The 12,596-nt window shown below is 29.6% G+C and overlaps 1 protein-coding gene across 1 annotated transcript in view; it reads right to left on the bottom strand.

Moving 5' to 3' along the window:
- LOC142329942 (glycine receptor subunit alpha-2-like) overlaps positions 1–12,596 on the bottom strand; it is a gene marked incomplete at its 5' end in the record, with an annotated part of 440,959 nt that overhangs the window by 118,315 nt on the left and 310,048 nt on the right. The gene's annotated exons all lie outside the window — the stretch shown is intronic.

Below are 12,596 nucleotides of genomic sequence, written 5' to 3'. Positions count from 1 at the left end.
TTCTCTAAGTGTACTTTGGTTGGACTAAAAAAAATTTAAATAATTATAATTAAATCTTAGAAAAATTATTAATAGATTAAACGAAACTTTTAAAATAGAATTTATATCAGAAATTGGTAACTCAGCTTTCTATATTCATTATTGGGAACTCAAGTTTTAATTCGAACTCGATGAAAAATTATTTCTGTGTTGATATGCCTCTTTTTTTGTAATATAAGATGTTTAGTAAACATTGAATGTGGTCCTCTAAGCTGAGCTGTTTGTCATAAAGAGTACATCTTCTGACTTGTGCCCGATTTTTGGTAATGGGTGATGGAGACAATGCACCATTTACTAGAACTATTCTAGTCTTGCAGATGTTAGATCGAGATGGCTAGGAAGAATATGGTATCTTCTCATGAAATACTAAAATTGTTAAATGGAAGTGACTGGAATTCATTGATTAATTTTATGAAGAATATTTACTTATTTAGAAAAGGACTTATTACTTATAGACCCAAAGTTTGGTGATCTCAAGTTTAATTTAAGTTAAAATTTAATCAGTTTTAAGTTCAGTCTACTTCTAATACTGTGTTTACTTTAAAGAGATTATTATTAAGTTCAGTTTGTGATGTAGTTATCAAGATATGTAATTATATTAATTATAGCAGTGGCATAATCCGGTACGTGAATTTTCATAGCAGAATGATCTTAAACTTTGTAAATCTTATTTGCGTATTTCATTTTAATTTAATTTTGTACTTACATAACCAAAGGCTTGAGTTAAATAAAAAATAAATTATTATTGTTTACATATATAATAATATTCCTACGACTAAATTTTCCTATGTTCTCGAAAACTTTTAACATTAAAGATAAAACCTTCGAGAAACGAAGTTAAAAAACTAATTTGTAAAAATACAAATAATAAATAAAATTTGGGATTAGAAGAGTAGATTAAACGAAAAATTGAATCTGTAATAAAGAAGGATTAACAAATTACAAAAGTACAAGACAGAAATCGATTGTCGCCCAACATTCCCTGAAACTTGTCGCAAAAATACTATAGTAGTAATGCAATGAAATTATTGTTTAATTACTGCTATATTTCTGTTTAATATCATATACTGATAATTCTTGAAATTTAATATTGTTTTTCAGTAAGTAAATAACTTATTTAGTTTTTAATTCACTTCTATTTTAATTGCTATTAAAAGTACTCTTACATCTGTTAAATCTATCTCAATCAATTCTTAGGCTGAAGTCCATTTAAAAAATTCCTTTCGCCACGCCGGAAGGCGGAGTTAGATTTCACCGGTGCTAAGTAGGGGATAAAAAAGATTTCCATCTTAAAGTTAAGAAAAACTTCAAATTTACTCAATACGACGATGGTTTTGTGTGAAAAAAGTTTCACATGTTTAGCATATAAGCTCCATCTTCTTACAATTCCACCAACATCTTGGGTCATCCCTTACCGTAAGGGTTAGTCATATCAAAAATTGTTACAGACAAAAGTTTTAGGTAATGTTTAGAGGACTAACGACCACCTTAAATTAAACCGATTCGGTACTGTACCTATTAAGGTAGGTATGGTTTTTTTTATCTTCGAAATTTTTTCCACCACCTTGGAACCAGGTTGATTATATCTAAAACTTTTATTTAGATAAGTTTTAAGCCCTTATCCGAAGAATAGTAAGAACTTTAAACGAAAAACGATATTTTATTTAATAAGAAAATTGTAGCGATATTTTGTTTTTTCTGTTTATTTTTTGTTTTTTGGTTTTGGTCATCCCTTGCCGTAAGGATTGATCATAACAAAAATTATTTCAGACTAAGGTTTTAGGTCATTTTTAGAGGACTAACGACCACTTTAAACCGATTCTATACTGTGCCTATTAAGAGAGGTATGAATTTTTGTTTTCGAATCTTCATTTTTTCCATCCCCTGGGCAAATGGTTGGTGATATCAAAACCTAAAACTGCTAGATATAAAGAATATATAAATAAGAAAAAAGAGAATATGAAGAGGAAATAAAAGATTAAAAGCAAAACACCACAGTCATTTGAAGAAGACAGTAACTCATTAATGAAAAATCAAGAATTTTAAGGACAGGAAACAAGAAAAGGAAAATAATTATTCAATAGGAAAAGTGTTTAAATTTAAAATATATCCACTTAATAAAAATAATAGTAAACATGAATGAACCATATCGGTATGGTTCATCCATTTACTATTATTCTCAATATGTTTATGCCAACCGTAATTAAATATTGGTTTGAATTTTTGTGGTAACTAAAAGGAAAATTTAAAGTAACTTGGGTACATAAATTAGCCCACCGGATAGGTCTATTAGTTAACTCGTCATCGCAAATCAGCTGATTTTGAAGTAGAGAGTTCTAAGGTTCAAATCCTAGTAAAGGCAGTTACTTTTATATGAATTTGAACATTAGATTGTGAATACCGATGTTATTTGGTGGTTGGGTTTCAATTAACCACACATCTCAGGAATGGTCGACCTGACACTGTATAAGACTACATTTACATTCATAAAATATCATCCTCATTCATCTTCTGAAGTAATACCTTACGGTGGTTCCGAAGGCTAAACAGAAAAATAAGAGAAAAGAAAAAGAGAGGATAGATAAATTGTGACATCTTAGGAAATAAAGGTTTATTGTTTATTCTTTTCACGGGGAGAAATTTTTTTTTTAATATCAACTTCAATGATTATCGAAATAAATAATCTCCTTGTTTTCATTTGGAATTAATTTTTTTTTTATTTCGAGAATATTGATGAAATATAACATTTTTTCTCTGCCTAAAAGTTAATTTTTAAACAGGCTAATAGTCTAAATATATAAAAATGTAATTTTTATGAAATTTTATAAGGAACAACGATATCTTTGGCATTCCAGAAAATAGGAAATGTATTTCACGGAATTGTGAATTACAAATTAATATTTCAATTCATATATTTGATTTACGAAACGAAAAACCTTACAGCCATGTAACGGAGTTTAATTTGTGTCAATTTCTGAAAAGAGAAGTTGGTTGATACACAAGGCCATGTCAGAAAAAAAGTAAAGGTTGCAGATTTTACAACAGAATAACACGCAACGTAAAGTTTTTGAAAGAGAATCGTGAAAGGTACGAAATGGACCCTACAAATTTTGCATTCAGGCGCATATACATTTTTACTAAGTGATAATCATTGGTTTCAGTACGTTTGATACACAGTAGAAAACATACACAAACGAGAAAAACAATACTAAAAGTGATTGATTACAGTAGTAGCAGTGAAGTAGCTGAGAGAAATATAAAACAGAGGATATAGAAATAATAATTGATTCCAGAAAGAGCTTGTAACTTTCATTAAAAATATAAATAACAACAAAACTTTCATATAATGAATTGCATTTTACATTTACCGGTATATTGTATAAATTACAATAGCTTCATCATATCAATATATATTTATCAATTAAACATAATACTATGAATATGGTACGTATTTATTAATTATGTGTCATGCATTCTGAATGGTTATATTATAATGTTAAATTGGAAATAACAGGTACATTAATTTTGAAAATTCATTATATTTTTTAATAATAAATAATGTTTTGTATCGTGCAAGAATAATTTATAAACTTATATTTTGTTTCTTTATTCTGCTTTAACTCCAAAAATTATACATTTGCTTTAATTGTGATTATATTTTCTGTAAAACAAATTACCCAATTTTCATGATCTAAAAAAAAACTGTTGACTACCAAACGATACAGATTTAGAAAGTTTATTTATAATTTTACGATAAATCATAAATTTATGATTTTAGCTCATAAAGAAGTCAGTAAAACCAGTGCATATTAAATGATTGCTGAAATAATTTCGTAAATTTACCTCAAGAAAAAAAACAAAAAATAAAATTAAAGTAGGAGGGCTAAAATGTCTGCTGTTTAAAGAAATATTATTTTCGAGACCTCAATAATAGGCAATAAAAAAAATATATATACTAGCTGGTTGGGGTTCCAGCCCCTGGACCCCTGTAGTCCTGGTGAACTCCGCATGGAAGCCTCTGTCAGAACAGAGGCCTGATAGAGTCATTCATCCGGCATTCCAAACCAAACCCGGAGGTTTGGCCTTTTCCATCCGGGGAGGCCAAATAGATGACTAAGTTCTGTTATCAAGTTTAGAGGGACTAAAAGAGGACTTCCGGTAAAGCCCATCAGGGCTAGAAACGGAGGGAATGGTGCGGCGACCGGGATCGTCACAAGACGGATGTCTTCCCGTGCGAGAATCAGGATGTTCAAATGCAATACAAAAAACTTAATTGTTGAAATTAGCTGTTTATATTGCCACCTTATGAAATAAACTATTTCAAACATATTTAGAAAAAAATAGTATTTAGTTTTATAGATGTCTAATAAATTGTTTTACTGGTGTGTTATTCGATTTTTCATTTATTTTTTATTTTTTAAATTCTTTTGTCTTGCAATATTGAAAATTTTGTTTTATTTAATACCTACTTATAAATCTACCACATTTTGTTTTTAATAATTTTATTCAAAATAAAGTTCTCTACAAGGTTTGTTTAAAAACTTTTATCTGTTTATAACCCACTTAATAGTTATTTTACGCCAAACATAAAATAGTGTGTTTTTGATCACACTTTTTTGTGGTTAACCCTAGATTTCACAAAAAAACTACTAAAAACACTGTTCAGAAACCTATTTTTTCTCGATTTTTCAGGTCAACTTTCATATAAAATTACTTAATTTACCCCCTTAATTTGGGTCCTGAGAATTATAATCTGGATTAATTTTACCGAAGGCCCAAACATCAGAGCGAAATCTTTCACCGGTAACTTTTAGGAATCCGACACCCAATTTTTTCAATTTTTTCTTCTAAATCAGTGGGTATTTGCAGAAAAATTATGAATGTACTCTAACCAAACTTAAACTATGCTCGCTTCGCTCGCTAACCTTCCTTTGCTAGCCAAAGTTAGCGAGCGTAGGTTACATTTGGTTAGATTTGATTTTAATTATAAGCATAATGCCTATATTTGACCTCTCTCAGGTTCATTTGAAAGTCCCATGCTTGAATAAAATCAACGAGTAGAAATAAAAAAATATGTTAGCCAGCGAAGCGAGCGTCGGTATATTTACTTAGATTATGTTGATTCCATGTACCGACGAATCATACGTTACATGTTGTCTAACTATAGATAGATTTTCTAAATGGAAGTTTTTATTTCAAGAAAAATATTCTCTAAAATTATAATTTTACCTTTATTTCTCACAAACATATTTTTAATTAAGCATTCAAAAACAAGCTATTTTACAAATATTAAGTTAAAAAATTGGCTGTCGGATTCCGAAAAAGTAGCTTTTCGCCATCCAGTACTTGCTAACGAAGCATTTCTGAACCTTTAATTATATGAACTATCTTCTTTATTTTCACCAGAAGGACATGTACTGAAAATCTGTTACATTCTTCGTGAATCACTCTCTATTAAATGTTGGTATCATTATTAATTTAAATATGAACTTTTTTACGTAAATTAGATTTTTATATTCTAATAAAACTAAATATTCACTTGTAAAAAAAGGTCCGCCCCCTAGGCCCCTGGCGTACCCATAGCTGACTCAGGGGATCCCCGGGATCTACCATGGCCGCAGAGTTTACTGTGTTTCATTCTTTGGGGATCACTCTGTATAAATAAACCTTGTTTTTTGTGTTTTTTTTTCTTTTAATTTTGTTTGAACAATCTATGGATTGCATTAAAAACTACTTTGTTGCATTTTGATCTCATTACAAATTATTTTATTTTATACACGTTAGAATATCGTATTTAGTATACGAGTAAGTACTATTATTGGAATGTGTTCCTGAAATGTGTTAATTCAGAATTATTAATACGTTTAAGTCTTTTTATATAATTTTTCTTTAGTCCTGCACTTGTTTTGCTAGAACGCACATCTGATGTATCAGATGTGAGACTTGTAAATCTTACGACTCAACGTTACAAGGAACATGAAAAGTTTCTTTATTGTTAGGTTATACGCTAAATGTTGTATATAATTTATTGGAAAGAATATTCAGTAATAATTAATAATAAAATAATAATATGTATTAATTGTAAAATTCATAAGTATTATAAATTAAAAAAGAATTATCGTTAAGGATTGACTTAACTTGTATATTTCTTTTTTAAATAAAAAAAATTGGAAAAATTACGCTTTTTTGGTTATTTTTTAACTTTATTCGACTTTTATGCTCGTGTATTATGCTCGATAAAAATAATAATAAAAATATATTCTAATAACTACCCAATAATTAAATCTTTCTCACTGTTATCACCATTCATTCTCTTCATTTCATATCGTGTTTTTTTTTTTTTTTGGAAAATTGTTTCTCTTTTTAAAATTTGTTTTAATATGATCATTTTTTAACATTAAATTTAATTTTATGAACCAAAAACTAAAATATTGTAATTTATACGCGATAAATTGTTATGTAATTAAATCTCTATTGTGTTGTAGAGCCGTTTATAAACTATGTAATATTCTAAGGGGGGAAGAGGGTTGAGATTCTATCATGTCCGTCATGAAGGGAAATATGGAAACCTGGATTTGTTCACAAGTGATAATATTTTAAAGACTAAATTATGATTATTTAGGCATGTTTTATTGGCTGAATTCAAGAAGTTCAGGCTAATTCTAAACTTTAGTGCTGACATAAAAAAAAATTTTAAAGATTGTATTGAAGTCGAAGTTAAAAATTTATTTTTTTTATTTCCAAAGCACTTTATCTTTTATTTTTAGAGTTGGTAAATACAGAACCGACGACTAATTTTATTAAATCTTCAGCAAGATAGAAAAGTAAATTTTTAGAAGGATTTAATTTTTATATTTTTTATACCAACCAGATACTGATTACAATAATCGTCTATAAAAAAAAGAATTACATATATAAAAAAAAGAATTTTTGTGTGTCATTTTATTTTTAATACAGATCTACAGTTTTATCCCGATCGTGGTGAAATTTTGTACACTAACATTCCAAAAAAAGGAAAATAATCTACATTTAAATTTCAAAGACTACCCCTTCACCCTTCTTTTCACTTGTTCAGTATAGCTTCTACCAGCCTCAAATTTTGTGATTAAGTCTACAAAAATATACCAAGAAAATAAAGTCATTACTATGGAAGTGATTTTTGAATAGTAGGACGATTAGAAATGGAAAAATAATAATTTTGGGAAAATAATTACGTTGTAATATCATATCATTTTATATATAAAGCCGAAAGTTTGTTTGTCTGTTAGTTTGTTTGTTCTGGTATCACGTGAGAATCAACCAACCGACTGATTTTAGATTTGTACGATACAGTCGTGTTATCCCAGGAGTGTTTTAAGCCACCAATGTGTGAACAAAGCCCCCAATGAGGGCCTAATCTATTTGAAAGCGAAGATGTTAATTAAAAATATTTATTAAAAAAAAAAACAAGATTAATCCTTTTATTTCATTATTATATTTCTGTCACCATGGCAACAGAAATAAGTTACGAACTTTTCGTCGTCAAAGGTGTGTATAAACATAGTTACTACTAACTATCCTGTCTGCAATTTAGGTTTTTTCAGGTTTCTATAAAGCCTGAATACTTTAAATGTTATTTATCAATATTTCCCTCATAACCATGAGGGTAACGAACACAATGAGGTGGTCCAGGGTCGAAGTCCTTTGGGTAGTTGGGAATGACGACCAAGCAAGCTCTGCGGGTGTCCAGGGCGCCGGTTTTTCTGGAAAATTGGGAATATCGAGCAAAGCGAGCTCTGCGGTCATTGGATAGACCCCTTTGCCTCGGGGGCCTCGAGGAGCCACTGAGTTCGCTCCGGGATTGGCCTGGGCTGATTTGAGCCCCGTCTACGGGCCGGCTAGAATAATTATAAAAGTATTAATGAATAAATGAAAACTCATTTTTCATAGTAAAAGTTTAACGGACGTAGAAAAATGTCAAAAGTTGATGGTAATGAACAGAATTTTTTTATATATGTGACCTCTAAAGGATAAGAATAATAATAAATAATATAAATGTTATTGTGTTATATGATCATTGCAATAATAAAAAAAAAGATTGATCGGGTTTTTTTTATAGTATCATATAAAAATTCTGGATTGTCACGCGATACATGTCTCATCCATCATTTATAATGAACCAATATAATAAACATGCATATCGTATTATATAGATCATTTTCGTGTTATTATTAATGTAATTATTGTATGTTTATTTTTTGGAACGTGTAATTTGCAGTGCAATTTAATATTTCATTGTACAGTAAATATTAAACATTTAAGGTGGTGTCAGCATTAGAACATAAAATTTCAACCGCAAAATCATTATACATTCAGAGAGAAAACGTATTTCAACGTTAAATTACAAAATTACGTACTTCACCCCTCATAAACAAAATAATGTCATAACCATAAGTTAAACTGAAATAGTATTAATTATAATACATTTTAAATACAATGGTAAAAATTAAAAGAAAATTATAAACGGTACTATTCATTTTATAATTTTAGAATTATTATACGTATTTAAATCGCTTATAACTTTATATTAAACAAAGACTACATTGTAGCATTTTACATTCCGGGTGAATATAGCAAAATATCTAAATTAAATGGGAAAGTAGAGTGATCATGTCAAAATTTGAGTATCGGGATTTTTGCAGATCTTTACGTTTTTGGGTCCAACAAGTTTATCTAGACCAAAATATAAATGTATTTATGTACGATATCGTGTATATATATATATATATATATATATATATATATATATATGTGTGTGTGTGTGTGTGTGTGTGTGTGTGTGTGTGTGTATCGTATAACACGGGATCAAACTGTTTTTTGGCTTTATACCTCAGGATTGACCTAACCGATCTTGAAATTTGGCTCAAATATTTTTATATATATGACATTCATCATATTAACTTTGATTCAAAATTCGTTTGGCGGGAAGGATTACCGTAAAAAACCAATTTCACTTTTCTTCAGAGGCATTTTAGAAAAGACATTATTAAAGCAAATTTATACAATGATTATATATAAATAACCCAAAAAGCAAAATGTCAAAAAATCAACCTTCAAATTATTGTTGTAAAGATATTAAAAGAATGAACATTTTAGAAAATTTAGAAATCTTTAAATTAAAAAGTAACAATAAAACGATCATAAATGAATAGATAAAAAATCAAGCGGATGTCCTTTTCAAGAACCTCAATTTACTGAAAACAGGAAATAGATAATAAAATTAAAAGATAAGTATAACCGATAACAACAAATATTCAAGAAGGCCAGTTATGGTATGACGTCAAATAAAGGGAGGGGCGTTGACTAAAAAGGTATAAAGACTAACAGAAATTTAAAAGTACCAGTAATCAGCACATGTGACTTCCTTCGGAGAAGGGGGAGCATTGCTCCCTCCAAACAACTAGGGCCCCGTTTTGGGGAATTCCTGCTAGTCCATGAGGGTGGAAACGGGGGGCTTTTTCGGAAAAACAAATATAACTTTCTTATTAAGTAAAATATGGAATTCGTTAAAAGTTCCTACAATTCTTTGAATAAGGTCCTAAAAGGTATCTACGTAAAGTTTTTTAATTATTAAAAATAATATATAATAATAGGTATCTAAGTAAATTATTTTTACTCATTTATAAATGTAGGTTTTTTGTTTGTTTCAAATTTTTATTTACAATCGATTACATTTTTGTAGGAAGCGCAAGTAAATTATATTTTACATATTCAAATTAAAAAGGAATCCCCATTGAAATTCCTTGAAAATTACATACTATCACTTCTTAAAACTTCTGAGGGTAGAATGTACGCAAGGTAGTTTTGAAGTGCAGTAGAAAACAATAACAAAAATTAAAACAAAAAACAAACAGATTATGAAACATTTAATAGATAAATAAAAAATAAATCAAAGAAAGAAAAAATGAAAGTTAAAACAGAAAAAGAGAGGAAGTGAATAAACGACTCATTAATGCACAACACTCAGCAGGTGTAATTACACTGTAGAGTTACTAAGGTCAATAACGTGTAGCCGCTTAAGTCTTTTAACATTCTCACCAATATCTAGGAGGTTTAAGGTGAAGTGGTTAACGTGGTCGTTTAGCCGAAACTCATATTTCAAACTGAAAAGTTGAATCTCTTCCTTAACGTATTTTAGATCTAAATATTCGTGGTTCACTGTTTTTAGCTAACCACGGCGTCTCAGGTAAGTTCTTGTAAGTTTTTTCCTAACCCGCTGCATGATTTCAACATTTGTCTCTTGCTTGTCGTGCTCTATAGTTGGACGTCATATATCCATATTGAAAATTTCTGTGTATAAAAGTAGCTTATTAGACAAAAATAACTCAGACCACTTCCCCAACAACCAGTACATTTCGTTGAATTTTATGTTAAGTTACTTTTTCTTTTCCCTTACGTGAACCTTCCACGTCAAACAACGATCTAGGTGAAGACCCAGGTACTTTATATTTTCAGTATGCGGGATTGTAATACCATTAAGATGGATCCGTGAGCAGTCTCCTATCCCCATTACGACTGCCATACGGCTTACCTTAGTCTGATTAACTCTTCCATGTAACCAGCCACCTGTTGATTAGATTTAATTCAGTATCTAATTAAAATTGATTAGCCTTAATTCAATAAAGCAGTAAATCCTTATCCTAAAAGAATTTATTAATTGATGACGCCGTTATATTATATATCTTGTACAAAATCAGTAATATGACATTCAGGAGCAGATGTGCCGTATTCCCACTAATGAAGGGTTTAATTTTTTTACACCATTTTTAAGGGATAAAATTAATTAACGTAATTATTTAATCTATACAGATATAAACCATCAATAAATAGTTTTTATCATTTTGTAAAGTTATTTAATGTGCAGAGTTTACTTAAGCAACACTAAAACAAAAACGTAAAATAAAAATTTTAAGATTTATGGTGTAGCAAAATAGAAAAAATGTTTTTTTTTTATAGAAATAAGATATATTCATTTTCATACTAAAATCTAATGAATTATTTTTTTTAGTCCTATATCACGCTATAATAAACAGAACTGAGCTTCGTTAATGGCTAGGATTACGCAAAACATACTTTATATTCATACAACTAAAACTTTGTTATTGTATGTAAGTTACACGTTAAAAATAAACAGTAACAAATCCCGTTTGTTAACATCACTATAGCCAATGTACACATTAAGCAATTCTAATTAAAATAATCACGTAAATTTACGCACACGGGTGTCCCCATCGAACGTATCATATATGTATATGTTTACGTCATTTTCCATTGATAAATTCGATTATGTCTGAAGATTATAATTATGTTTATATTACTTATTAGTAACACGTTACTGATTAAAAACAATTGTTATTCTAAATATTTAAACCTTATTATTCTTAGTATTGTAAAGGTAGTATTGTATATTGAACCGATTTGTTTTCTTTGAGAGTAATGTTGCTCAATTTACAGTCATATTCTATCGAATACATCTATATATATAAAAATAAATGTTTGTCTGTCTGTATGTCTCTTATGCCTTCCTAAACCGTTCATCCGATAGCGATGAAACTTTGGGGAATGGTTGGACGCATGCCACGGAAGGTTTCTGAATTAGGTGGCGCGCTAGGACCCACTAGGTGGCGCTGGCGTCGAGCTATTTCGAAAATTTGTATTTATGGTCCAATTTGCCTCGTATTCAGAATACATGGAAATAATTATCTCTGCAAACAATGAATCCGCTAGATGGCGCTGGGATTGAGATATTTAGAAAAATTATATTTATGGACCGATCTGGTTCATATTTTGAATATGAATATTAGTTACGTGAAAAGAAATATTTTTGTAAAAACTATACCCGCTAGGTGGGAGCCGGTGTCGAGATATTTACGAAACAAACAGATTTTTTTATTATATATATATATATATATATATATATATATATATATATATAAAAGGCATGTTCGTATGTGTGTTCGCTAAAGACCAAAAAACTAATGGGCCGATTTACGCACAGGCAAAAGGGAAAAAGGGGAAAATGGAAAACGGGGAAAAGAGGAAAAGGTGGAAAGAGAAAACGGGAAAGGGAAAATAGGAAACTGGGAGAGGGGTTGAGGAAGAAGGGTGAAAGGGAGATGTTGGAAAGGGAAAAGGGGAAGGAGAATAAGTGAAACTTAAAATTTGTGAAGTTCAGTTTTTAATTTCTTTATAAAATTTTCAATCGTGTTCATTTAAACACTCTCTCTCCCACTTTATCTCTCTCTCCCTTCTCTCTCTCTCTCTCTCTATATATATATTATATATATATATATATATATATAGCAATAGCGAAGCATTGCCGGGTCTGCTAGTTTTTTTATAAGCTTGGAATGTTGATGTTCGACAATATATTCAGCTTTTTCTGAATGTGTAAAAACGACATTAATCGTTCTTACACTAAAAAGCCTACCACGGGAATACTTATTTTTTATAACAGCTATCTCATTTTTGGGAACGTCTTGTGAAAAATTGCAGACATTCAAACATTAGAATATAGT

Source organism: Lycorma delicatula, chromosome 9 (genome assembly GCF_047948215.1).
Source record: "Lycorma delicatula isolate Av1 chromosome 9, ASM4794821v1, whole genome shotgun sequence".
Classification (NCBI taxonomy): Eukaryota; Metazoa; Arthropoda; class Insecta; order Hemiptera; family Fulgoridae; genus Lycorma; species Lycorma delicatula.
This window is presented reverse-complemented; position numbering and strand designations above follow the sequence as displayed.